Source organism: Pristiophorus japonicus, chromosome 9 (assembly GCF_044704955.1).
Source record: "Pristiophorus japonicus isolate sPriJap1 chromosome 9, sPriJap1.hap1, whole genome shotgun sequence".
NCBI lineage: Eukaryota > Metazoa > Chordata > Chondrichthyes > Pristiophoridae > Pristiophorus > Pristiophorus japonicus.
Window position 1 is genome coordinate 203771333 of NC_091985.1, and position 27216 is coordinate 203798548.

The 27216-nt window shown below is 47.2% G+C and overlaps 1 pseudogene; it reads right to left on the reverse strand.

Annotated features, from left to right (window-relative positions):
* Nucleotides 1-10054: 10054 nt before the first annotated feature.
* Nucleotides 10055-27216, reverse strand: part of LOC139273479 (zinc finger protein 271-like) — a 54290-nt pseudogene continuing 37128 nt past the window's right edge.

Here is a 27216-nt window from a genome sequence, read left to right on the forward strand (position 1 = left end):
TAAACTCCGGCTTCTATTGTCCATGGCTAACCATCTTCTTAAACCACTCTCCTCAGTCTCCACCCTCTCCTCCGACAATGTGAGAGGAGCTCATGGCCTTCTTTGTCTCAAAGATTGAGACCATCCGTTCAGCCGCCTCTGCCACTTCCCTTCCTCCCCCTAGCCCACTGGGCCAAACTTCCTCTGAACTTCCCTCCTACCCTAGCCCTAAACTCATATCTTTTTCTAGTTTCTCTCCAATTTCCCCTCATGACTTCTCCACGCTCATCTTGTCCATGAGACCCACTTCCTGCTGCCTCGACCCTATTCCCACCAATATGCTGACTACCCAACTTCCTTTTCTGGCTCCCATGTCCGCTGCCATTGTTAATGGTTCTCTCCCCTCACGTACAGTCCCCTTTTCCCTCACATCTGTCATCACCCCGCTCCACAAAAAAACAACCCTTGACTCCTCCATTCTTGCAAACTACCACCCCATCTCCAACCTTCCATTCCTCTCCAAAGATCGTCAACATGTTGTCACCTCCCAAACCATTCCCATCTTTCCCGCAACTCCATGTTTGAATCCATCAAATTAGGTTTCCAACCCTGTCATAGTACTGAAACAGCTCTCATCAAAGTCACAACTGACATTGTTTGTGACTGTGACTAAGGTAAACTATCCCTTCTCATCCTTCTTGACTTGTCTGCAGCCTTTGATACGGTTGACCACTGCATCCTCCTCCAATGCCTCTCCACCATCATCCTGCTGGGTGGGTGTGCACTCGCCTGGTTCCATTCTTATCTAATTGTAGCCAGAGAATCACCTGCAATGGCTTCTCTTCAGAGTCAGGTGACAAGTAGCAGAATGGATAGCTCGCTGGCTTCAAGACAGAAAGCAGAGAGTAGGGGTAAAGGGTAGCTATCCACAGTGGGAGAAGGTGGGCAGTGGTGTTACACAAGGATCAGTGCTGGGACCACATGTTCGCAATTTACATTAACAATTTAGACTTTGGAATCAAAAACACAATTTCTAAATTTGCGGATGACACCAAATTGGGAGCAATAGTCAATACTGGGGATGCCTGCAACAAATTAGAGGAGGACATTAATAAACTTGCAGAATGGGAATATAATTGGTAAATGTAGTTCAACACAGATAACTGTGAGGTATTACATTTTGGTGGGAAGAATAGGGAGGTCACTTATTACTGGAAGGGAGCGAGTCTGGGTGAGGTAGAGGAACAAAGAGATCTCAGAGTACAAATACACCAATCACTAAAAGTTACGACACAGGTTAGCAAGGCCATAAAAAGGCAAACTGAGCACTCGGGTTTATTTCTAGAGGTATAGAGTTGAAATGTAGGGAAGTTATGCTGAACCTGTTTTGAACCTTGGTCAGACCACACTTAGCATACTGTATACAGTTCTGGTCACCATATAAAAAGGATATAGAGGCATTGGAGAGGGTGCAGAAAAGATTTACAAGGATGATACAAGAAATGTGAGGGTATACATATCAGGAAAGGATGAACAGGCTGGGTCTCTTTTCTATTGAAAAAGGCCAAGGAGTGACCTAATAGAGGTCTTTTAAATTATGAAAGGTTTTGATAGAGTGGATAGAGAGAGAATGTTTCTACTACTGGGGAAGAGCATAACTAGAGGCTATCAATATAAGATAGTCAACAAGAAATCCAATAGGGAATTCAGAAGAAACTTCTTTACCCAAAGAATGATGAGAATGTGGAACTCACTACCACAGGGAGTGGTTGAAGTGAATAGTATAGATACATTTAAGGAGAGACGAGACAAGCATATGAGGGAGAAGGGAATCGAGGGTTATGCAGATAGATTTAGATGAGGAAAGATGGGAGGATTCTCGAGTGGAGCATTAACGCTGCCGGGTCTAGTGGGGCCAAATGACCTGCTTCTGTGTCGTATATCCGATGTAATCCTATGTAATTCCTGCTCCCGCATCGTTACCTATGGTGTCCCCCAAGGATCTATCCTTGGCCCCCTAATTCTCATTTATATACTGCCCCTTGGTGATATTATCCAAAACCAAAGCAACAGTTTCCATATGTACACTGATGACATCCAGCTCTACCTCACTACCACTTCTCTCAATCCCTCCATGGCCTCTAAATTGGCAGATTGCTTGTCCTGGATGAGCACAAATTTTCTCCAATTAAATATTGGGAAGACCAAAGCCATTGTTTTCGGTCCCCGTCACAAACTCCGTTCCCTAGCCACTGACTCCATCCCTCTCCCTGGCATCTGTCTGAGGCTGAACCACACTGTTCGCAACCTTGGTGCCATACTTATCCCCGAAATGAGCTTCCGACCACATATCCGCAGTCTAACTAGGACCGCCTATTTCCATCTCTGTAACATCGCCCGTCTCCGCCTTCTTCAGCTCATCCGCTGCTGAAACCTACATGCATGCTTTTGGTACCTCAGGACTTGACTATTCCAATTCACTCTTGGCTGGCCTCCCACTTTCTACCCAACGTAAACTTGTGGTCATCCAAAACTCGGCTGCCCATGTCCGAACTCGCACCAAGTCCCATTCACCTATCTCCCCTGTGCTCGCTGACCGACATTGGCTTCCGGTTAAACAACACCTTGATTTCAAAATTCTCCTCATTTTCAAATCTCTCCATGGCCTCGCCCCTCCCTATCTTTGTAATCTCCTCCAGCCCCACAACCTCCTGAGATGTCTCTGCTCCTCTAATTCTGCCCTTTTGAGCATCCCTGATTATAATCACTCAACCATTGGTGGCCGTGCCTTCAGCTGCCTGGGCCCTAAGCTCTGGAACTCCCTCCCTAAACTTCTGCTTCTCTACCTCTCTTTCCTGCTTTAAGATGCTTCTTAAAACCTACATCAAATATCCTAATTTCTCCTTGTGTGGCTCAGTGTCAAATTGTTTGTGTTGCAATACTCCTGTAAAATGCCTTGGGACAATTTATTACATTGAAGGCACTATATAAATACAAGTTGTTGTTGTTAAAGGGACAGTGGGATTGTGATACATCTTGATTTCAGTGCAGAGAGGAGGGAGAGCAATTTTGGGCAAAACATAAAGAAAATGTAAGATTGAAAATTGTGTATTCTGAAATTCTCTCCTGCACTTACAGTCATTAGTAATGTCAGGGCATTACATGGAGAGGACGTGCAGAAGGGAAGATTGAAGCAAAGATCACGTCAAGATCTGACAGAGTCAGGGCCTGAATATTGTCGGCATATGGAAGTGGAAAGCAGCAATCTGAGAACGGACAAACCTTACGCGTGATCCCTTTGTGGACACTCCTTCAGCCGACCATCCAGCATGGGGAGACACAAGTGCAGCGGTACTGTGGAGAGACCCCATCAATGTGGGGACTGTGGGACGAGAGTAAACTCTGTGTCTCAGCTAAAAACTCATCAACACAGTTACACCAGAAAATGGCCATTCATCTGCTCCGTGTGTGTGAAGGGATTTAACCACTCGTGGAAACTGCTGAGACACCAGGGAGAGACCGTTCGCCTGCTCTCACTGTGAGAAGAGGTTTACACAGTCTTACAATCTGTTGTCACACGAGTTGGTTCACAGCGAGGAGAGACCTTTTCAATGCTCTGACTGTGAGCAGAGCTTTAAATGGTCCAGCAACCCGATACAGCACCAGCGCTGTCACACTGGCCATTCATCTGCTCAGTGTGTGGGAAACGATTCACTCATTCATCCGCCCTGCTGGTACACCCTGCGAGTTCACACTGCAGAGAGGCCGTTCATCTGCTCAGTGTGTGGGAAGCGATTCACGTGTTCATCCGCCCTGCTGGTACACCAGCGAGTTCACACTGGGGAGAGGCCGTTCACCTGCTCCGTGTGTGGGAAGCGATTCACGTGTTCATCCGCCCTGCTGGTACACCAGCGAGTTCACACTGGGGAGAGGCCGTTCACCTGCTCCGTGTGTGGGAAGCGATTCACTTGTTCATCCACCCTGCTGGTACACCAGCGAATTCACACTGGGGAGAGGCCGTTCACCTGCTCAGTATGTGGGAAGCGATTACTCAGTCATTCAATCTGCTGACACACCAGCAGATTCACACCGGGGAGAGACCGTTCTCCTGCTCCGTGTGTGGGAGGGCATTCACTCATTTATCCTACCTGCATGTGCACCAGCGAGTTCACACTGACGAGAGACCCTATAAATGCCCCGAATGCAAGAGGAGCTTTAAAAGCACTGAGGAACTAAAGATGCATCAACCGGGGAGAGGCCGTTCAGCTGCTCTCACTGCGGGAAGAGGTTTGGGAGGTCAGCGACCCTGGTGAGTTCACAGCGAGGAGGCACCGTTTAAATGTTCCGACAGTGAGAAGAGCTTCAGGAGCTCCAAAGACCGTTGACGAGAGCCCGTTCAAATCCTCTCATTGAGGTAAGACGTGTACACAATCATCCGGCCTTCTGAAACATGAGTGGCTTCACACCGGGGAGAGGCCGTTCCCCTGCGCCCTGAGTGAAAAGTGATTCACCAGTCCATCTGACCTGCTGAGACACCAGCGAGTTCACACTTCACTGCAGTGGTCTGATTCTGCAATTAATCACACTCAGGCCTGACCCATGTTAATTATGGTATTTTAGGGGGTTTGTTGATGCTGATAATAACCCAGAATAATTAGACTGGAGTTTAATATTCTGTATATACGTCTGTTGGAAGATAAATGCTCCTTTTATGCCGGAATTTCGTGCTAAACAATGAGAAAGTGGCTAACACTAGCATCATGGGTAAGCAAAGTTAGCCTGAGGTCGAACATGCAGCCAGTCTCGTGGCCCCACAAGTGCTTTGCTGACACAAAAGCCTCAGGAAAACATGTTTCTGAGCAAAGCGGCCAGAAGAGGAAGATCAGGTGAAGACAGAGACAGAGAGGTGATAGAAGGCACTGGAGAAAGAAAGGAGTGAACAGTCTGCAGCTTTGAGACAGTGGAAATAAGAGAGGGGTCTCTGAAGCAGCTGTGGTTCTACTGCCGTGTTCTCATGTTCACTGACCCGAGTTATACACAGGAACAATTATATAAGTGGGGGAGGGGGAGGGGGGGGGGGTGGTTAAGGGGAATAAATTTGCGGATGCCACAAAATTGGGGGGGTGGGTGTAGGGAATAGTCAATACTGAGGATGACAGCAACACGCAACACATTACAAGAAGACTTTAATAAACTTGCAGAATGGACATATAATTGGTAAATGATTTCAATACAGATAAGTGTAAGATTTTGTTAAGAAAAATAAGGAGGTCACATATTGCATGGAAAATATGTATCTAAATGGGGTTGCAAAGCAAAGGGAACTTAAAAATACAAGTACACAAATCACTAAAAGTAGCGACGCAGGTTGATAAGGCCATAAAAAAGCAAACCAAGCACGAGGGTTTATTTATAGAGGGATAGAATTGAAAAGTAGAGAAGTAATGCTAAACTTGTATCGAACCTTCGTTGGAGCATGCTTGTGTATAATTCTGGTCAGCATATTATAAAAAGGTTTATAGAGGTATAGAGAGGGTGCAACAAAGATTTACAAGGATGATACCAGAAATGTGAGGTTATATTTATCAGTAAAGGATGAACAGGCTGAGTTTCTTTTTTCTTGAAAGGTGATAGCTGAGGGGGGGGTGACCGAATAGAGGTATTTTTAAATTATGAAAGGTTTTGATAGAGTAGATACAGAGAGAATGTTCCCACTTGTGGCAAAGGGCATAACTAGAGGCCATCAATATAAGATAGCCACCAAGAAATCCAATAGAGAATTTAGAAGTAACTTCATTACCCAAAGAATGGTGAAAATGTGGAACTCGCTACCACAGGGAGTGGTTTAAGCAAATAATATAGATGCATTTCAGGGGAGGCTAGACAAGACCATGAGGGAGAAGGGAATAGAGGATTATGCTGATAGTGTCAGATATCGAAGGATGGGAGGAGGTTCGAGTGGAGCATAAATGCCGGCATGGATTGGTTGGGCTGAAGGGCCTGTTTCTGTGCCGTATATTCTATGTAATTAGTTACCCATCATATTGGGAGAACGGAGCCCAGCTCCTTGACTCAGCCGAGGTTCTACCCGGGTCATGAGGGTGTAATCACTGACGGCTTGTGGTAGAGCAGGTGTCGTAGGATTGATGTCTAGCTAAGACTGTGATGCTTGGTTAAATTCGGATGGACTTTGGACAAATAAAGTTTTACACCCAACTGAAGTGTCTTTGTGAGTTTGTTGAATCAACTGACATGACACCTGGTGAGTGCGATAATGTCAAATCAGTCAGTTTTAAGAATAAAATTGTGCAGTGTTAAATTTATCCATTATAATAAACATTAAATTTAAGAAGCCTTTTTTTAAAGTTTGTTCATCTTTATTTCAGGTTCGCTGTTTCCCCATATGGGAGCCCCAATCTTTGTTTTGTTGTAACATTTTTCTAAGAAGTAAACATTTATAGAGCTTATCCACTTCTTTGTTCGTGTTGAGAATTCTGTGTTTTGATTGGCTGTTTCGGCAGCTTGTTGACATCACAGCAACTCGCGCTCGGGGATTCCCACTGCACTCTGTTGATTTGAATAACACGTCGGAAAACACGAACATCTCGACACAGAGATTGCCACATCTTTGTGGGAAGCTTACTTTGGGGCCGGGGGTGAAAGTATTTGCTTCACTGCTGACCACAAATTCCGGGCCATTATTAAACAGTTTTTGCAAAGTGACAGAGGCTGTCTCTGATACTGCAGGAAATGTGTATTTGAATAACTTATCAGGTGATGCTGATGTCCCTCTGAAAGGCCGCTCACTGTGGCTCCTCTCCCAGATTCCAGCCCCAGCTCTGTGTTCGCTGTGGCCCCTCTCCCAGATTCCAGCCCCAGCTCTGTGCTCACTGTGGCCCCTCTCCCAGATACCAGCCCCAGCTCTGTGCTCACTGTGGCCCCTCTCCCAGATTCCAGCCCCAGCTCTGTGCTCACTGTGGCCCCTCTCCCAGATACCAGCTCCAGCTCTGTGCTCACTGTGGCCCCTCTCCCAAATTCCAGCCCCAGCTCTGTGCTGCCTGTGGCCCCTCTCCCAGATTCCAGCCCCAGCTCTGTGCTGCCTGTGGCCCCTCTCCCAGATTCCAGTCCCAGCTCTCCTCTCCCAGATTCGAGCCCCAGCTCTGTGCTCACTGTGGCCCCTCTCCCAGATTCCAGCCCCAGCTCTGTGCTCACTGTGGCCCCTCTCCCAGATTCCAGCCCCAGCTCTGTGCTCACTGTGGCCCCTCACCCAGATTCCAGTCCCAGCTCTGGGCTCACTCAGCTGCTCTCACCTGGGGACAGCGCGTCACAATCGGCCCCCGCACACCTGAGCTGGGCACCAGGCCCCGCCCCCTTGCTGCGCCGCCATTGGTTGGAGGACCCGCCGCCAGCTCGCTCCGCCCATCTCTGCCGGGGCTCTTCCTATTGGTCCGAGCTCCCGTCAGTCAGGCCGAGCACACGTGGTGCTGGGCGGGCAGTTTGAGGCGGTTTGTTCTGGAACTTTCCTTCAGCAGGATGGTGTGATTGACGGATGGGACAAGGATCCCGCAGCCTCTGCTGTTCAGGCCTGAATCATTGGGCCGGTTAGCAACTTATTGAGGGCCTGCGGCCGGGGGTTGAGAAGCTGCTGCGATCCCGGGGGAACATCTTGTGGCGCCGCCCAGGTCCGTCAGTCTGGTCATTGGCAGCAACACCCGGGCTCGACCCCGCCCACAACCAGGCTCAGCCCCGCCTCTCGCACACTCCGATTGGTTGGAGGACCAACTGCCCGCTCGATCCTCCAGCCCCGCCCCCGCTCTTTCTATTGGTCCGGAGCTGCTGTCAATCACCCGGGCAATGTGAGCTGAGCATGCGCGGTGGGGCGGCTGTGTCTGAGGCAGCAGGTGAGAGATGGGCGGAGGGAGGGAACGGGTTAATAAACCCCGGGGGGCCGGCCGCGGACTTCACACACACTGAGTGCGTGCACAGGCCCCGCCCGTCCAAGAGACAACATTCCGCATTATCCGCTTCACACACACCCGCTGTGGGCCTCAGGCCCCGAACAACAACCTGCGGCTCCGGCTCAGGGAGGTTGGTTGCTAGGCACTGCAGTGATGTCATAAAGCAGGGCCATTCAGCCCAGCGGGTCCTCTCCTTGTCCCTTTAAAGGTGGAGAGCTGGGACATCCTGTCTCAACACACATCCCCCCTGTTCATACTGAGAATCCCCGGGGAAGGGCCAGGGCCCAGAGTGTGCAACAAAACTAAGGGGGAAAGAGGAAGCGAGACGGTGCAGTGTGGGAAATGAGGGAGGAGTCTGCTCATTCCCAGGGGCAGATCGGACAAAGTGCTTTGAGTGGTGTGTCCAGCAATGAAAGTGAAACCAAACCAGAGGGAACAAATAAAAATGCAATCCAAGGGAAGCGGGAAGAAACCACAACCAGCCCAAAAGTGGGACTAATCGCCCCAAGGTCACTCAAGACAGTTAGCAACTGCTCCTAGTGACTGTGTGGCTGCAGGACTCGGCTTCACTCCAGTGTTTAATGGCACAGAGTGCTGGCCTCACACCCAGGGGGTCAATGCATTAGAATTCCAGGGGCAGTGAGAACATGCTTGGAAATATCCCAGAGAACATAAGAAATAGGAGCAGGAGGCGGCCATTTGGCCCATTGAGCCTGCTCCGCCATTCAATAAGATCATGGCTGATGGGATCCTGGCCTCAACTCCACTTCCCTGCCCGCTCCCCAAAGCCCTTGACTCCGTTCTCCTTCAAAAATCTGTATCATCACTTAAATATGTTCAAAGACCCATCCTACACAGCTCTCTGGGGTAGAGAATTCCAAAGATTCACCACCCTCAGAGAAGAAATTCCTCCTAATTTCTGTTTTAAATGGGCAACCCCTTATTCTGAAACTATGGCCCCTCGGTTCCCCCATGAGGGGAAACATCCTCTCTCATCTACCCTGTCAGGAGCAGTGAAAGCTCAATGGGCCCCAGCATATGCTCATCGCAAAACCCCGGGAAAGGAAAAAGTCAGCTCTGAAGCCAGTTTGCTGCTCCTTCTGCCCAGCACTGCCTGCACCCCCAGCACACGGAGGGGGAATTTTAGCCTCAGTATTACAGGTTTCATTTACAGGCTGGTGAGAGGAATAGTTCATACTGACACCGAGCTGTGTGTTTGGTTCAGTCTGTATATGACTGATGGGCTCTTTTAAATTTGAGTGGTCATGTATTCGAATTCCCCGTAACTCTAATGGTGGATATAAAAGAGAGATGTGTTCAAATCAAAGAGTCTCCTTGGAGATTCTCAGAGAAGGAACAGGTCAGCTTGAAACGCTGAAAAAGAGAACATTTTTTATAAGTTTTCAATCAGCAGTTTTTGACCGATATTGACTCCCACAGGGACAGAGAATTCTACAATAAGGAACTGGTCACGATTTGAAAGGTATTAAAGGATTCGAGGGGCTCTTACATTTGGGCTCTTTATTTTGTTCACTCGAGGAGTTAGACAACAGACTTCCTGCTGTCAATAAGGAGTTGGATTATTGGGCCGTGATGTATTTACTTGTTCATATTTTGTTAAATACATTTGCTGAGTGGATTTAAATTCAAGTAGAGGTTTGTAGGTGGGCTCTTTATTTTGTTCACTCGAGGAGTTAGACAACAGACTTCCTGCTGTCAATAAGGAGTTGGATTATTGGGCCGTGATGTATTTACTTGTTCATATTTTGTTAAATACATTTGCTGAGTGGATTTAAATTCAAGACGAGGTTTGCAGGCATGCTGCTCTATTCACACAGCGAAGGTGAGAGAGATGCTGTGAGGCACACGCTAAGTCCAGTAGCTGAACATGATTAACAAACTGTGTTTTGTGTTTAGTGATCCCGGGCATGTTACCGAGACCGTCCCTGGATACCAAGGCAAGGAGAGGCACTCTGGAAGGTAGGGGGAGCTGGGACTTGTCCCTGAGAGTAACGAACAGGTTTGAGAACTGAAATAATGTAGAGTTAGAATTGAAAAAAGGCCCAAAATAGAGCAGTCAGAAACAGGACATCAATTAGTCTCCTCTTATCTTGGAGACATTAAATATCGACACACTGTTTTATTTGAAATATCAAAATATTAAACAACAGCCCAGTTACAGGGGTCATTAACATCAGCAGAAACAAACCCCAACTGTCAGAATGAACATGGTTCAGCCAGGATGTGCTCAACATCAGCAATAACAGTAGACTCCCACCCCTGCAGTCACTTGTGAACATGCTGGTGTGTCAGCAGGATGGATGAATGAGTGAATCCCTTCCCACACTCTGAGCAGGTGAACGGCCTCTCCCCAGTGTGAATTTGCTGGTGAGTAAGAAGTCTGGATGACTGAGTGAATCGCTTCCCACACTCCAAACAGGTGAATAGGCTCTCCCTGGTGTGAACTTACTGGTGTGTTAGAAGGTTAAATGAACTAGTGGATCCCTTCCCACACTCAGCAGGTGAATGGCCTCTCCCCAGTGTGAACTCGCTGGTGTGTCAGCAGGGTTGATGATGAAGGGAATCCCTTTCCACACATGGAGCAAGTGAATGGGCTCGCCCCAGTGTGAACTTGTTGGTGTGTCAGAAGGTTGGATGACTGAGTGAAATGCTTCCCACAGTCAGAGCAGATGAACGGCCTCTCCCCAGTGTGAACTCGCTGGTGCCTCAGCAGATGGGATGACCGAGTGAATCCCTTCCCACACATGGGGCAGGTGAATGGCCTCTCCCCGGTGTGACTGCATCGATGAGTTTCCAGCTCAGACGGGTAACTGAATCCCTTTCCACAGTCCCCACATTTCCATGGTTTCTCCATGGTGCAGGTGTCCTTGTGACTCTCCATGTTTGGATGATCAGTTGAAGCCTCGTCCACACACACAACACGTGTAATGGTTTCTCCGTGCTGTGAATGGTGCAATGTTTTTTCAGGTTGTGTAACTGGTTAAAGCTCCTTCCAGTCAGTGCACTGGAACACTCACGCGGATGTGTGTGTCTCAGTGCTTTTCCAGTCATGCCGATTTGTGAAATATTTTCTCAAAGACAGAACAAGCAAATAATTCTCCTGCCACATTCAAAGGCCTGAGGAATCAAGTAACTGTCAGATCTTGACGTGATGTTTGGTTTCTGTTTCCAGTCTGAAAATCTCCCCTTCTAATATCCTGTAAAAGGAGATTACAGAACTCATCACTAAGTATAGAACAGACAATTCTAGATTCTATGGAACATTCTTTCCTCTCTTGTTCCCCCAAAGCTGTAAATCCCCATCCGACTCTCTCCCTCCTCCCTGTGCTGAAAGCCAAACACATCGCACGTCTCAAGACAGTTTGTCCTCCGCTCCCAGTTTTCACCACCAACTCTGGCTGGGTGCAATTCTACACTCACTGGTTCCCCTCCCTCTCCCTTCCCTGAAGGCGCTGACTCTGGCTGGGTTCAGTTCTACACTCACTGGTTCCCCTCCCCTGAAGGTGCTGACTCTGGCTGGGTTCAGTTCTACACTCACTGGTTCTCCTCCCCTGAAGGTGCTGATTCTGGCTGGGTTCAGTTCTACACTCACTGGTTCCTCTCCCTCTCCTCCCCTGAAGGTGCTGATTCTGGCTGGGTTCAGTTCTACACTCACTGGTTCCCCTCCCTCTCCTCCCCTGAAGGTGCTGACTCTGGCAGGTTTCAGTTCTACACTCACTGGTCACCTGAAATATAAAAGAAAATAATGGAAATACTCAGGCAACATCTGTAGAGATAGAAATAGAGTTAGCGTATCAGGTCACTTTCCTTTCATCAGAACTGGAAAATAGGAGCAGGGGTCGGCCCTCCGGCCCCTCGAGCCTGCTCCGCCATTCAATAAGATCATGGCTGATCATCAACCTCAATTCCACTTTCCCGCCCCATCTCCCTATCTCTTGATTCCCCGAGACTCCAAAAATCTATCTATCTCAGTCTTGAATATAAGTTTTAAATTAGTGCAGAGGCAGGGAAAGAGGGGAGGAAAGACAGGAGTGATTAAATGACAAAAGGGATGATGCAGCAAGGCAAAAGGAGATGGTGATGGGACAAGAAACAAAAGATGGGTCTGGAGGAGGTGTAAATGGAGATCATTACCAACAGCTGCTGTACTAAACAATGGGAGCGGTGGTTATGGTGAAATTGTGGAACTCAATGTTGAGTCCGGAAGGTGAAATTCTGTGCCTCGAGCGTTATTAGAACAGTGGAGGAGGCCGAGGAGAGAGAGGTCAGAGAGGGAGTGGTCGGGAGAATTTCAATAACAAGCGATCAGAAACTCAGAGTCACGCTTGCGACTGAACGAAGGTGTTCCGCGATGCGATCATCCAATCTGCATTTGGTCTCTCCAATGTAGAGGACACTGCATCGTGAGCAGCGAATATAGTATACTAAATTCAAAGTAGTACAATAAATCGTTGTTTCACCTGGAAGGAGTGTCTGTGGCCCTGGATGGTGGGAAGGGAGGAGGTGAAAGGGCAGGTGTTGTATTTCCTATTTTAATGTAGGAAACGTGGCAGTTAATTTGTGCACAGAAAGCTCCCACAAACAGCAATGAACAGATAACGTATTTTCGTGATGTTGATTGAGGGATATATATTGGCCAGGACGCCGAGGTAACTCCCCTGCTCTTCTTCGATATAGTTCCATGGGATCTTTTAAATCCACTCGAGTTGCAGCCGGGTTCTCGGTTTAACGTCGCATCACAAGAGACGACATCTGACAGTGCAGTGCTCCCTCAGTGCTGCACTGGAGTGCCAGCCTGGACTTTTGTGCTCAAGTCTCTGGAGTGGGACTTGAGCAGTTCAGAGAACAGGGTGATCTAAATCTGGGCCCACCTGTTACAATTCTATGGGCTGTAAACCGTCTCCCCGGCAATTACCAGCACCTTCAGAAGAGATGCTGAGAAAGCCCGTGTGCAGAGTGAGAACAAAATCAATGAGTCAATGATTTTCTCTCCCGCCCACTCTTTGTTGCTTTACAAATATGGACAAAGAAGTTCCTTTGAACCATCCCAATTTATAACTATATTACATAAGATGTGAAATCAGTTATTTTCTGTAAAATTCTTTTTTGATCAGTTTTCATAAAAATCCTCCACATATATTGCATATGACAGGGGACAAGAGAGAGAGGGAAACCAGTCTCTATTTCTCCTTCATTTACAGACCCTCCCTGGTCTGTCACCAATTCTCCTTCATTTACGACGCTCCCTGACCAATCACCAATTCTCCTTCATTTACAGACCCTCTCTGACCATTCGCCATTTCTCCCTCACTGACAGACACTCCCTGACCAATCACCAATTCTCCTTCATTTACAGACCCTCCCTGACCAATCACCAATTCTCCTTCATTTACAGACCCTCCCTGGCCTGTCACCATTTCTCCTTCATTTACAGGCACCCCCTGACCACTCCATGTTTCTGCTTCATTTGCAGACGCTCCCTGACGAGTCGCCGCTTTGTGGATCTTTCTGTTGTGGCTTTCAACAGAAGAAACCCTGTTGGGTGGGACAAACATTGCAATGTTTGGTAGTGAAATGGATTAGTTCAGGACAGACAGCAGGGATTATTTGAGGAAATAACAGTGCAGTGAGAAAGGAAATGCAGTGGATGTTGTGTAGATGGATTGTCAAAAGGTGTTTGATAAGGTGCCGGACAGGAGGCTTGTTGATCAAATTAAGGCTCATGTTATTAAAGGGAGTGGGGCAGCGTGGAGAGGAAGTTGGGTATAGGACAGAAAACAGAGAATAGTGGTTAATGGATGCTCTTCAGATCCAAGAAATGTAAACAGTGGTGTCCCCAGGGTCAGTGTTGGGACCATTGCTCTGCTCAATATAGAGAAATGATTTGGGCTTGGGTATATGGGGCACACGATCAAAATCTCCAGAGGAGACCAAAAAAGGGCCCATGGCCAACTGAAAGGACTGTACATAGTTTCAGTGTGAATACACAGGTTAGTAAATGGGGCAGGTAGATGTCAGCTGAAATGTAACAGAGAGAAATGTGAGGTGATACATTTTGGGACAAGGAAATTTTAAGAAAAGTACATTAAATGGTAAAAATGTAAAAGCAGTAGAGAAGCAGAATAGGAAAGAGGTGTTAGATTCTAGCTAATGCCTTGTCCTGTTAATTAGCAAGTCCAGTGTCAGAAACTATTACCTTAGCAAATAAATGTAAGATGAGCAGATTCTCTGTCCTCCACCGTAACTTATATTGACCCATCAATCAGAGTAAACATGCAAGTCCCGCGTGCCCACAGTAACTGACACAAGGTCAGCCCGCTGGATGGAACCTCGGGCGCCCTGAGCTTGATCTCCGGTGTCTCCAGTCCTGACTGTCCCCTTACATCAGTCTCCCCTCACTTTTATACACTGCAGTGATCCACCTCTGACACCTGACTCTTCTGTGTCTTCTCTGCTGGGTTTGGGCAGGAAGCTGGGAAAAGACAGCTGGAACTTCTCTAATCTGTGATTTACAAGGACACTTTCCCTGGTTCCCAGCAGTTACTTTTCTTCAGTAATTTTCTCATTATCTCTAAACTACCCTGCCTGCTGATAGTTGTTATTTCTTATAGTTTCACAATTATAGGGATAAACATCACACATTATAAATCTAATCTATTGTGACATTCACTCTGGTTTCAGCTTGCATTGTGGTTACTGACAGACAAACCCTGTTCATTCCCCTGATCTGATTACAGATTCCAACAGTGGATTCAGTGAATGGAATGTCTTATCAGTGTTGCCATGGCAACCTGTCTGCACCGAATCGATTGTCAAGTTTCTAACTCAGACTAAACTTCTCTTTCACGCTATACACATTATATCAGCCAGTTTATGTCATAGAATCCATAGAAATTTACAGCACGGAGGGAGGCCATTTCGGTCCATCGTGTCCATACCGGCCGACTAAGAGCTATCCAGCCTAATCCCATCTTCCAGCTCCAGGTCCGTAGCCCTGCAGGTTACGGCACTTCAAGTGCACATCCAAGTATTTTTAAATGTGGTGAGGGTTTGTGCCTCTACCACCTTTTCAGGCAGTGAGTTCCAGACTCCCACCACCCTTTGGGTAAATACATTTCCCCTCATGTCTCCTCTATACCTCCATCCAATTACTTTAAATCTAGACCCTCTGGTTGTTGACCCCTCTGCCAAGGGAAACAGGTCTTTCCTATCTACTCTATCCAGGCCCCTCATAATCTTATACACTTCAATCAGGTCTCCCCTCAGCCTCCTCTGTTCTAAAGAAAACAGACCTAGACTATCCAATCTTTCCTCATAGCCAAAGTTCTACAGACCAGGCAACATTCTTGTAAATCTCCTCTACACCCTTTCCAGTGCAATCACATCTTTCCTGTAATATGGTGACCAGAACTGCACACAGTACTCCAGCTGCGGCCTAACCAGTGTTTTATGCAGTTCAAGCATAATGTCCTTGGCTCTTATATTCCATGTCTCGACTAATAAAGGCAAGTATTCCACATGCCTTCTTAATCACCTTATCTACCTGGCCTGCTACCTTCAGGGATCTGTGAACCTACACTCCAAGGTCCATTTGTGCCTCTACACCTTTCAATGCCATACCAGTTAATGTGTATTCCTTTGTCTTATTAGACCTCCCCAAATGCATTACCTCACACTTCTCCGGATTGAATTCCATTTGTCACTGTTCTTCAGCTTTCTTCATTATCAACTACACAGCCTATTTTAGTGTCATCTGCAAACTTCTTAATCATACCCCCAACATTTAGGTGCAAGTCATTGATACATACCATAAAAAGCAAGGGACCCTGCACTGAGCCCTGCAGAACCCCACTGGATACAGACTTCCAGTCACAAAACACCCATCAACCATTACCCTTTGCTTCCTTCCTCAGCCAATTTTGGATCCAACTTGCCCCTTTACCTTGGATCCCATGGGCTTTTACTTTCATAACCAATCTGCCATGTGGGACCTTATCAAAAGATTTGCTAAGATTAATTTGCACTACAATATACGCACTGATCTTATCGACCCTCCTGGTTACCTCCTTGAAAAATTCAATCAAGTTAGTCAGGCATGACCTTCCCTTAATAAATCCATGCTGACTGTCCTTGATTAATCCATGTCTTTCCAAATGAAGATTTATTCTTTCCGTCAGGATTTTTTGCAATACTTTTCCCACCACTGAGGTTAGCGTACTGGCCTGTAATAACTCGGTCTATCCCTTTCTCCCTTTTTAAGCAAAGGTCTTGGTCGGCAGGTGCAGACACGATGGGCCGAAATGGCCTCCTTCCATACTGTACATTTTTTTGATTCTATGAAAAAGTCCCGTTCATTCCTACTCTGTTTTCTGTCCATTAACCAATCCTCAATCCATGCTAATATATTACCCTTAATCCCATGAGATGTATTTTAGCCATTTTATGTTAATATCTCTAAAACCTAGAAGGGCTTCAGATACACAAACCTTTAAAAGTGGGAGGACAAGTTGATGAAGTGGTTAAAAAGCACATGTGATCCTAAGTTTTATAAATAGGGGTGTGGAGTACAAAAGGGCAGAGGTCATGTAAACCTGTACTAATCATTGGTTCGACTGCAGTTCGAATATTGTGTCAGGTTTTGGGGATCTTACACCAGGAAGGATGTCGAGGCCATGGAGAGGGTGCAGAGAGATTCACTGAGACGATACCAGGGACAAGAGCCTTTAGTTATCAGGGGAGATTGGAGAAACTGGGGCTCTTTTCATTAGAACAAAGGAGAATTGGAGATCTGAGGGAGGTGGTCAGAATGTGATCAGGTAAATGAGGAAAAACTATTTCCACCAGTCGGTGAGTCAGTAACTCGAGGACATCAAATTCAAATCATCACCAAAAGGCTCAGACCCAGGGAGGAACTATCGAGCACACTGCACAACAATGTTCGGGACACTCACTGTCCCTCTGCATCTGTGTCCAGGTGATGGGTTTCTCTTATCTTTGGGTTAAATGATGTTCTCATCGAGGTGATGATGTCAGTGCTGGGGAATGGGATATTCTGAGATCATATTGTCTGCCTGAAGCACTCTGCAGTCAGCTACAGCATGGGTTAGATACAGAGTAAAGCTCCCTCTACACTGTCCCATCAGCCACTCCCAGGGCAGGTACAGCACGGGTTAGATACAGAGTAAAGCTCCCTCTACACTGTCCCATCAACCACTCCCAGGGCAGGTACAGCACGGGTTAGATACAGAGTAAAGCTCCTTCTACACTGTCCCATCAAACACTGCCAGTCCACAATGAGCAGGGCTCAGTGAGGTTGGTTGCGAGGCACTGCAGTGATGTCATAAAGCAGGCCATTCAGCCCAGCTGGTCCTCTCCGTGTCCCTTTAAAGGTGGAGAGCTGGGACATCCTGTCTCAACACACATTCCCCCTCTTCATACTGAGAATCCCTGGGGAAGGCCCAAGGTCCAGAGTGTGGAACACATCCAGGGGGAAAGAGAGAGAAGGTGTGGTAAATCAAGGAGTAGGGACTGAGGGACACCAAGCTGAAGTTTTAGAGGAAGAGTGAGTTCAGTAGTTTAAGATCCAGGGAGAGAACAAGGCATATTGCACAAATTGCTACTATTTTACCCTTCTCTTCCTCTCCACCCCTGATGGTGCTGACTCTGGCTGGGTTCAGTACTACACTCACTGGTTCCTCTCCCTCTCCACCCCTAAAAGGTGCTGACTCTGGCTGGGTTCCATTCTGCATTCACCAATACATGACCCATGTGCCCAATTTCCCTGTATGAACCTCGACAGCGAGTGTCAACAGGCTATTCCACTGTCCTCACCTGAGGCCTCACACGTGTATTTTCCAGCAGGGTCACTGGACCCTCCTCCCAATGGCTCAGTGGGTAAAGGTAACGCCCAGTGTGACTGAATCATAGGAACAGGAGGGACCCAGGTTTAATCCTGTCTGCATATCCTCTCCTTCTAATCCCCTGTAAAAGCTGTTTACAAATATCATCAGGAACATAGGAACAGGAAAAGACCATTCGGCCCCTTGAGCCTGTTCCGCCATTCAATTAAATCATGGCTGATCAGTATTTTAACTCCGTCTACCTGCCTTGGTTCCATCGCCCTTAATACCTTTGCCGAAGAAGAATCTATCAACCTCAGTTTTGTAATTTTCAATTATCCCCCATCCTCAGTTTTATTGGGAACAGAGTTCTTGATTTCCACTACCCTTGAAGAACATATGAGGATAAGAAATCGGAGGAGTGGGCCATGCGGTCCCTCGAGCCTGCTCCGCCATTCAATAAGATCATGGCTGATCTTCTCCCTCAACTCCACTTTCCCTCACTGTCCCCGTATCCCTTGATTCCTTTCGTGCCCAAAAATCTATCGATCTCAGCCCTGAATATACTCAATGACTGAGCATCCACAGTCCTCTGGATTAGAGAATTCCAAAGATTCACATCCCTGAGTGAAGACATTTCTCATCTCAGTCCTAAATAGCCGACCCCTTATCCCAAGACTGTGACCCCTATTTCTAGACTCTCGAGCCAAGAGAAACAGCCTCTCAGCATTTGTGTGAGGAAGTGCTTCCTGACATCACCCCTGAATGGCCTAGCTCTGACTTGAAGGTTATTTCCCCTTGTTGTGGACTCCCTCACCACTCCTTGAGTGGTCTGCACAGTGCGGTCTTAAACGGAGTGTACTTAAACAGAATGGTTTATTTGGGAACTTGGAAAGAGTGGGAATTGGGAGAAGAGGGGGAAGGAGTTGCAGCTTTTTGCCACACTGTTTGTAATGCTTTGTGTTACAGGTAGATATTTAATGTCATTATCCATTACTCAATGCAGATCAAGTAAGAAATCAAAGAACTAAACTGTAAAATAAGTTACTTAAATACAAATGTAATAACATTTAATTAAATAGAACATGGTGATATAGGGCTGGCAGTGCAGGTGGTGTGTCACAAATGCAGCATGTGGGAGTTTGTGGGGAGCATTGTGATCCCGGACAAACACCTTTGCAGTAAGTGCATGCATCCTGAGGAGCTTCAGCTCAGAGTTGTTGAGCTGGAGTCTGAGGTGCAGACATTGTGGGGCATCAGGGAGGGGGGAGTTATCTGGACACTTTGAAAGGGAATGTAGTTGTGTTGGGGGACAGTATAGTCAGAGAGATAGATACTGTTCTCTGCAGACGCGACCGGAAGTTTCGAAGGTTGTGTTGCCTGCCCGGTGCCAGGGCTAAAGAATCTCCTCACAGCTGGAGAAGAACTTGGAGTGAGAAGGGGGGGATCCAGTTGTCGTGGTCCATGTAGGAACCAACAACATAGGTAGAACTAGAAATGAGGTTCTGCTGAAGGAGTCGGGGTCCAAATTAAAAAGCAGAACCTCAAAGGTAATAATCTCTGGATTGTTAAGTGAGCCACGCGGCAATTGGTACAGGGATAAGCAGATTGGAAAGTTAAAAGTGTGACTCAAAGAGTGGTGTGGGAGGCAAGGGTTTTGCTTCATGGACACTGGCACCAGTACTAGGGAAAGACGGAGCTGTTCCATTGGGACAGGCCCTACTTAAAACGGGCTAGAGGCTAGAACCAGGGTCAAAGTCCGAGGTCCCATGGAGGGACAAAGCCGGTGTCAGCAGGATGGGGCCGACACGGAGCATCGACGAACCGCTGTCCAAATTCAGAGACAGGTGGAGCAGGCGAGTGAAGTCCAGAGGCTATTTGAGGGGCAGAGAGTTCGAGGAGGGAGGTTGTTGCCATAGGAATCAGAGTCGGTGGCGGGAAAGGAAGCTGATGGCGAAACAGATGCAAGTTGGAGGTCACCGTAGGTCAATAAGAATATAAGAATTAGGAACAGGAGTAGGCCATCTAGACCCTTGAGCCTGCTCCGCCATTCAATAAGATAATGGCTGATCTGGCTGTGGACTCAGCTCCACTTACCCGCCCTCTCCCCATAACCCTCAATTCCCTTATTGGTTAAAAATCTATCTATCTGTGACTTGAAAACATTCAATGAGCTAGCCTCGACTGCTTCCTTGGGCAGAGAATTCCAGATTCACAACCCTCTGGGAAATTCCTTCTCAACTCGGTTTTAAATTGGCTCCCCCGTATTTTAAGGCTGTGCCCCCTAGTTCTCGTCTCCCCTACCAGTGGAAACAACCTCTCTGCCTCTATCTTGTCTATCCCTTTCATTATTTTAAACGTTTCTGTAAGATCACCCCTCATCCTTCTGAACTCCAAGGAGTAAAGACCCAGTCTACTCAATCTATCATCATAAGGTAACCCCCTCATCTCCGGAATCAGCCTAGTGAATCGTCTCTATACCCCCTCCAAAGCTAGTATATCCTTCCTTAAGTAAGGTGACCAAAACTGCACGCAGTACTCCAGGTGCGGCCTCACCAATACCCTGTATAGTTGCAGCAGGACCTCCCTGCTTTTGTACTCCATTCCTCTCACAATGAAGGCTAACATTCTATTCACCTTCCTGATTACCTGCTGCACCTGCAAACTAACTTTTTGGGATTCATGCACAAGGACCCCCAGGTCCCTCTGCACCTCAGCATATTGTAATTTCTCCCCATTCAAATAATATTCCCTTTTACTGTTTTTTTCCCCCCAAGGTGGATGACTTCACACTTTCCGACATTGTATTCCATCTGCCAAACCTTCGCCCATTCGCTTAACCTATCCAAATCTCTTTGCAGCCTCTCTGTGTCCTCTACACAACTCGCTTTCCCACTAATCTTAGTGTCATCTACAAATTTTGTTACACTACACTCTGTCCCCTCTTCCAGGTCATCTATGTATATTGCAAACAGTTGTGGTCCCAGCACTGATCCCTGTGGCACACCACTAACCACCGATTTCCAACCCGAAAAGGACCCATTTATCCCGACTCTCTGCTTTCTGTTCGCCAGCCAATTCTCTATCCATGCTAATACATTTCCTCTGACTCCGCGTACCTCTATCTTCTGCAGTAACCTTTTGTGTGGCACCTTATCGAATGTCTTTTGGAAATCTAAATACACCACATCCATCGGTACACCTCTATCCACCATGCGCGTTATATCCTCAAAGAATTCTAGTAAATTAGTTAAACATGATTTCCCCTTCATGAATCCATGCTGCGTCTGCTTGATTGCACTATTCCTATCTAGATGTCCTGCTATTTCTTCCTTAATGATAGTTTCAAGCATTTTCCCCACTACAGATGTTAAACTAACCGGCCTATAGTTACCTGCCTTTTGTCTGCCCCCTTTTTTTAAACAAACAGAGGCGTTACATTAGCTGCTTTCCAATCCGCTGGTACCTCCCCAGAGTCCAGAGAAGCGGCAGAGAAAATTAAAACCACAAGCCAGCGAGCAGCAAAGCTGGAAACCGGTAGAATGATCAGTTGAAGCCTCGTCCACACACAGAACACATGTATGGTTTCTCCCTGCTGTGAATGGTGCGATGTTTTTTTCAGGCTGTGTAACTGGTTAAAGCTCTTTCCACAGGCAGTGCACTGGAACACTCTCACACGGGTGTGTGTGTCTCGGTGCTTTTCCAGTCACACTGATGTTTGAAATCTGTTCCCACAGACAGAACAGAGAAACATTTCTCCTTCCACATTCAAAGGCTGATGATATTCAAGTCCTGAGAAATCGAATAACTACATCAGATCTTGACGTGATGTTTCATTTGAGTTTCCTGTCTGCAAATCTCACCTTCTAATACACTGTGAAAGGAGATTTCAAAACTCATCATTGAAAGTACAGGACAGAAATTCAGAATAGGCATATGTACTTTCCATGGAAGATTCTTTCCTTTCTTGTTCCCATAAAGCTGTAAATCCCTGTCCCACACATTGTCCCTCCTGCTGTGCTGAAATCCAAGCACATCGCACATCTCCTAGACTGTTTCTCCTCCACTCCCAGTTTTCACTACCAATTCTGGCTGGGTTCAGTTCTACAGTCACTGGTTCCCCTCCCTTTACTCCCCTGAAGGTGCTGACTCTGGCTGGGTTCAGTTCTACACTCACCAGTTTCTTTCCACTATGTGACCCATGTGCCCAATCTCCATGTGTGAACCTCGACAGTGATTAGTGTGCAAAATTAAAGCACATGGTATTGGGGGTAATGTGCTGACGTGGATAGAGAACTTGTTGGCAGACAGGAAGCAGAGAGTCGGGATGAATGGGTCCTTTTCAGAATGGCAGGCAGTGACTAGAGGAATGCCGCAGAGCTCGGTGCTGGGACCCCAGCTACTTACAATATACATTAATGATTTATATGAAGGAATTGAGTGTAATATCTCCAAGTTTGCAGATGACACTAAGCTGGGTGGCAGTATGAGCTGTGAGGAGGATACTAAGAGGCTGCAGGTTGACTTGGACAGGTTAGGTGAGTGGGGAAATGCATGGCAGATGCAGTATAATGTGGATAAATGTGAGGTTATCCACTTTGGGGGCAAAATCACGAAGGCAGAATATTATCTGAATGGCGGCAGATTAGGAAAAGGGGAGGTGCAACGAGACCTGGGTGTCATGGTACATACATCAGTCATTGAAAGTAGGCATGCAGGTACAGCAGGGCAGTGAAGGCGGCAAATGGTATTTTGACCTTCACAGCTAGGAGATTTGAGTACAGGAGCAGGGAGGTCTTACTGCCGTTGTACAGGTGAGGCCTCACCTGGAATATTGTGTTCAGTTTTGGTCTCCTAATCTGAGGAAGGACATTTTTGCTATTGAGTGCTGCGAAGGTTCTATTGTTGAGGCCAATTCACTAAATATATTCAAAAAGGAGTTAGATGAAGTCCTTACTACTAGGGGAATCAAGGGGTATGGTGAGAAAGCAGGAATGGGGTACTGAAGTTGCATGTTCAGCCATGAACTCATTGAATGGCGGTGCAGGCTAGAAGGGCCGAATGGCCTACTCCTGCACCTATTTTCTATGTTTCTATGTTCACCTGGCTGATTCCGAGGATGGCAGGACTGACATATGAGGAGAGACTGGATTGACTGGGCCTGTATTCACTGGAGTTTAGAAGGATGAGAGGGGATCTCATAGAAACATCTAAAATTCTGACGGGACTGGACAGGTTAGATGCAGGAAGAATGTTCCCGATGTTGGGAAAGTCCAGAACCAGGAGACACAGTCTAAGGATGAGGGTAAGCCATTTAGGACTGAGATGAAGAGAAACTTCTTCACTCAGAGAGTTGTTAATCTGTGGAATTCCCTACCGCAGAGAATTGTTAATGCCAGTTCATTGGATATATTCAAGAGGGAGTTAGATATGGCCCTTACGGCTAAAGGGATCAAGGGGTATGGAGAGAAAGCAGGAAAGGGGTACTGAGGTGAATGATCAGCTATTATCTTATTGAATGTTCGAAAGACCGAATGGCCTACTCCTGCACCTAGTTTCTATGTTTCTATGTCCTCACCTGAGGCCTCACACGTGCATTTTCCAGCAGGGTCACTGGAGCCTCCTCCCAATGGGTAAAGGTAACACCCAGTGTGACTGAATCATAGGAACAGGAGGGGCCCAGGTTTAATCCTGTCTGCATATCCTCCCTTTCTAATCCCCTGTAACAGCTGTTTACAAAAGTCATCACTGTGTAGGAACAGAGGAACAGAAAAAGGCCATTCAGCCCCTTGAGCCTGTTGTGCCATTCAGTTAGATCGTGGCTGATCAGTATTTTAACTCCATCTACCTGCCTTGGTTCCATCGCCCTTAATACCCTTGCCGAAGAATAATTTATCAATCTCAGTTTTGGAATTTTCAATTAGCCCCAGCCTCAATTTTATGGGGAACAGAGTTCCGGATTTCCACTACGCTGTAAGAGCATAAGAAATAGGAGCAAGAGTAGATCGTACGGCCCCTCTCGCCTGCCGCGCCATTCAATAAGATCAAGGTTGATCTTGTACTTCAACTCCACTTTCCCCGTATCCCTGGATTCCTTCAGTGTCCAAACATCTATCGATCTCGGCCCTGAATACACTCAATGACTGAGCATCCACAGCTCTTTGGGGCAGAGAATTCCAAAGATTCACAACCCTTTGAGTGAAGACATTTCTCCACATCTCAGTCCTAAATGGCCGTCCGTTATCCTGAGACTATGACCCCTAGTTCTAGACTCTCCAGACAAGAGAAACAGCCAATCAGCATTTGTGTGAGGAAGTGCTTCCTGACATTAGTCCTGAATGGCCGAGCTCTGATTTTAAGGTTGTGTCCCCTTGTTGTGGACTCCCTCACCAGAGGAAATAGTTTCTCTCCATCCACCCCATCAACTCCTTTAATCATCTTAAACATCTCAATTACATCACCCCTTAATCTTCTATATTTCTCATAATTTACAAACTTCATCACTAAGTACAGGATCATAGAATCACAGAAGTTTACAGCACTGAGAGGCCATTCAGCCCATCGTGTCTGTGCTGGCCGACAGAGCTATCCAGCCAAATCCCACTTTTCAGCTCTTGGTCCGTGGCCTTGTAGATCACGGCACTTCAAGTGCACATCCAAGTTCGTTTTAAATGCTACAAGGGTTTCTGCCTCTACCACCCTTTCAGGCAGTGGTCTCCAGACACCTACCACCTCTGGGTGAAGAGATCTCCCCTCTAAACCTCCTACCACTTTATAATCTACGCCCCCCTGGTTGTTGACCCTCTGCTGAGGGAAATAGGTCCTTCCTATCCACTCTATCTAGGCCCCTCATAATTTTATACACCTCAATTAGGTCTCCCCTCAGCCTCCTCTATTCCATAAAAAAACCCCAGCCTATCCCATCTTTCCTCATAGCTAAATTCTCCAGTCCAGGTAACATCCTCCTAAATCTCCTCTGTACCCTCTCTAGTGCAATGACATCTTTCTTATAATGTGGTGACCAGAACTGCACACAGTACTCTCGCTGTGACCTAAGTAGTGTTTTATACAGTTCAAGCATAACCTCCCTACTCTTGTATTCTGTGCCGCGGCTAATAAAGGCAAGTATTCTGCATGCCTTCTTAACCACCTTATCTACTTCCTGCGACCTTCAGAAATCTGTGGACATGCCCTCTAAGGTCCCTTTGTTCTTTTACACCTCATTGTCCTACGATTTATTGTGTATTCCCTTGCCTTGTTAGCCCTCCACAAATGCATTACCTCACACTTTTCCGGATTGAGTTCCATTTGCCACTGTTCTGTCCACCTGACCAGTCCATTGATATCTTCCTGCAGTCTATAGCTTTCTTTTTCACTATCAACCACACAGTCAACTTTTGTATCATCTTCCTTGCATTGAAGTATATACTATTTAGCATTGCCAAACCATGGAAGAGAGCGGCTGGGACACATTTCTGACACAGCTCAAGATTAACCCGCACGGCGACTTTGTTGTCGGTGATGATAGACGAGAAAGACCAAAGTGCCATTTGGCCCCCTCAGTGTGGCCCTGAAGGACTGTGTCCAGGCTGAAGTTCTGTTCCCACCGTACAATCCTCCCCCCAGATTGTCCTCTCTGAGTTCGCCAGGTGATGCTAAACACTCAGGTGGGAAAGACAAAAATCAACAGCAATGTGTGAAAAGCAAAGCTGATTTATTTCCCATTCATCCAGAATATTAAACTCCAGCCCAGTTATAGGAGTCATCAGCAGAAAAATAAACCAACTGTCAGAATGAACATGGTTCAGTCCGGGATGTGATTAACAGTAGCAAGAACAGCAGAATCCCACCTCTGCAGTCACTTGTGAACTCGCTGGTGTTTCAGCAGGATCGAAGACTGAGTGAATCCCTTCCCACACTCTGAGCAGGTGAACGGCCTCTCCCCAGTGTGAATGCGCTGGTGTTCAGTGAGGAAGGATGACCGAGTGAATCCCTTCCCACACTCTGAGCAGGTGAACGGTCTCTCCCCAGTGTGAGTGCGCTGGTGTCTCAGAAGGTCGGATGACTGAACGAATCCCTTCCCACACTCGGAGCAGGTGAACAGCCTCTCTGCAGTGTGAACTCGCTGATGTCTCAGAAGGTCGGATGACCGAATGAATCCCTTCCCACACACGGAGCACCTGAACGGTCTCTCCCCAGTGTGAACACGTTGATGGCAGCTCAGTTCCGCTGAATTTTTATAGCACTTCCTGCAGTCCGGGCATTTAAAAGGTCTCTCGTCAGTGTGAATACGCTGGTGTCTCAGAAGGTTGGATGACTGAGTGAATCCCATCCCACAATCAGAGCAGGTGAAGGGCCTCTCCACGGTGTGCACTCGGTGTTTCAGCAGGTCAGATGACCGAGTGAATCCCTTCCCACACTCCGAGCAGGTGAACGGTCTCTCCCCAGTGTGAACTCGTTGGTGTCTCAGCAGGTTGCATGAATCAGTGAATCCCTTCCCACACTCAGAGCAGGTGAACGGCCTCTCCCTAGTGTGAACTCGCTGGTGTCTCAGCAGGCTACCTGACCGACTGAATCCTTTCCCACACACAGAGCAGGTGAACGGCCTCTCCCCAGTGTGAGTGCGCTGGTGTATAGCGAGTTTAGATGATCGACTGAACCCAGTCCCGCAGTGAGAGCACCTGAATGGGCTCTCCCCGGTGTGAACACGTTGATGGTACGTCAGTTCCCCGGAATGTTTATAGCTCTTCCCACAGTCCGGGCACTTAAAAAGTCTCTCGTCAGTGTGAACTCGCTGGTGTATCAGAAGGTGGGATGAACGAGCGAATCCCTTCCCACACTCGGAGCAGGTGAACGGCCTCTCCCCGGTGTGACTGCGCTTGTGTCTCAATAGGCCAGAGATTTGGCTGAAGCCTTGTCCACACACAGAACACGTGTACACTTTCTCCCCACTGTCAACGGTGCTTTTTGCTTCCATATTGAGAGGCCGATGATATTCGGGTCCCGATGAATCGAGTGACGCTGTCAGATCTTGATGCGGTCTGCGATTCGAGTTTCCCGTCTGCAAATCCTCCCCTTCTAATACCCTGTAAAATTAATTTAAAACAGGAAAAAGGGAGTGTGAGAGAGAAAACAGAGGCAGATTAGTAATTTGAACTTAATGAGCCTGCTAATTTGTGGGGCTGGCACTAGAACAAAGTGACCATGAAAGCGACCGAATTGTCGTAAAAACCCAACTGGTTCACTAATGTCTGATTCTGGCTGGGTTCAGTTCTACACTCACTGGTTCTCCTCCCCTGAAGGTGCTGACTCTGGCTGGGTTCAGTTCTACACTCACCAGTTTCTCTCCAATATGTGACCCATGTGCCCAATGTCCACGTGTGAATCTCGACAGTGAGTGTCGACAAGCTATTCCCCTG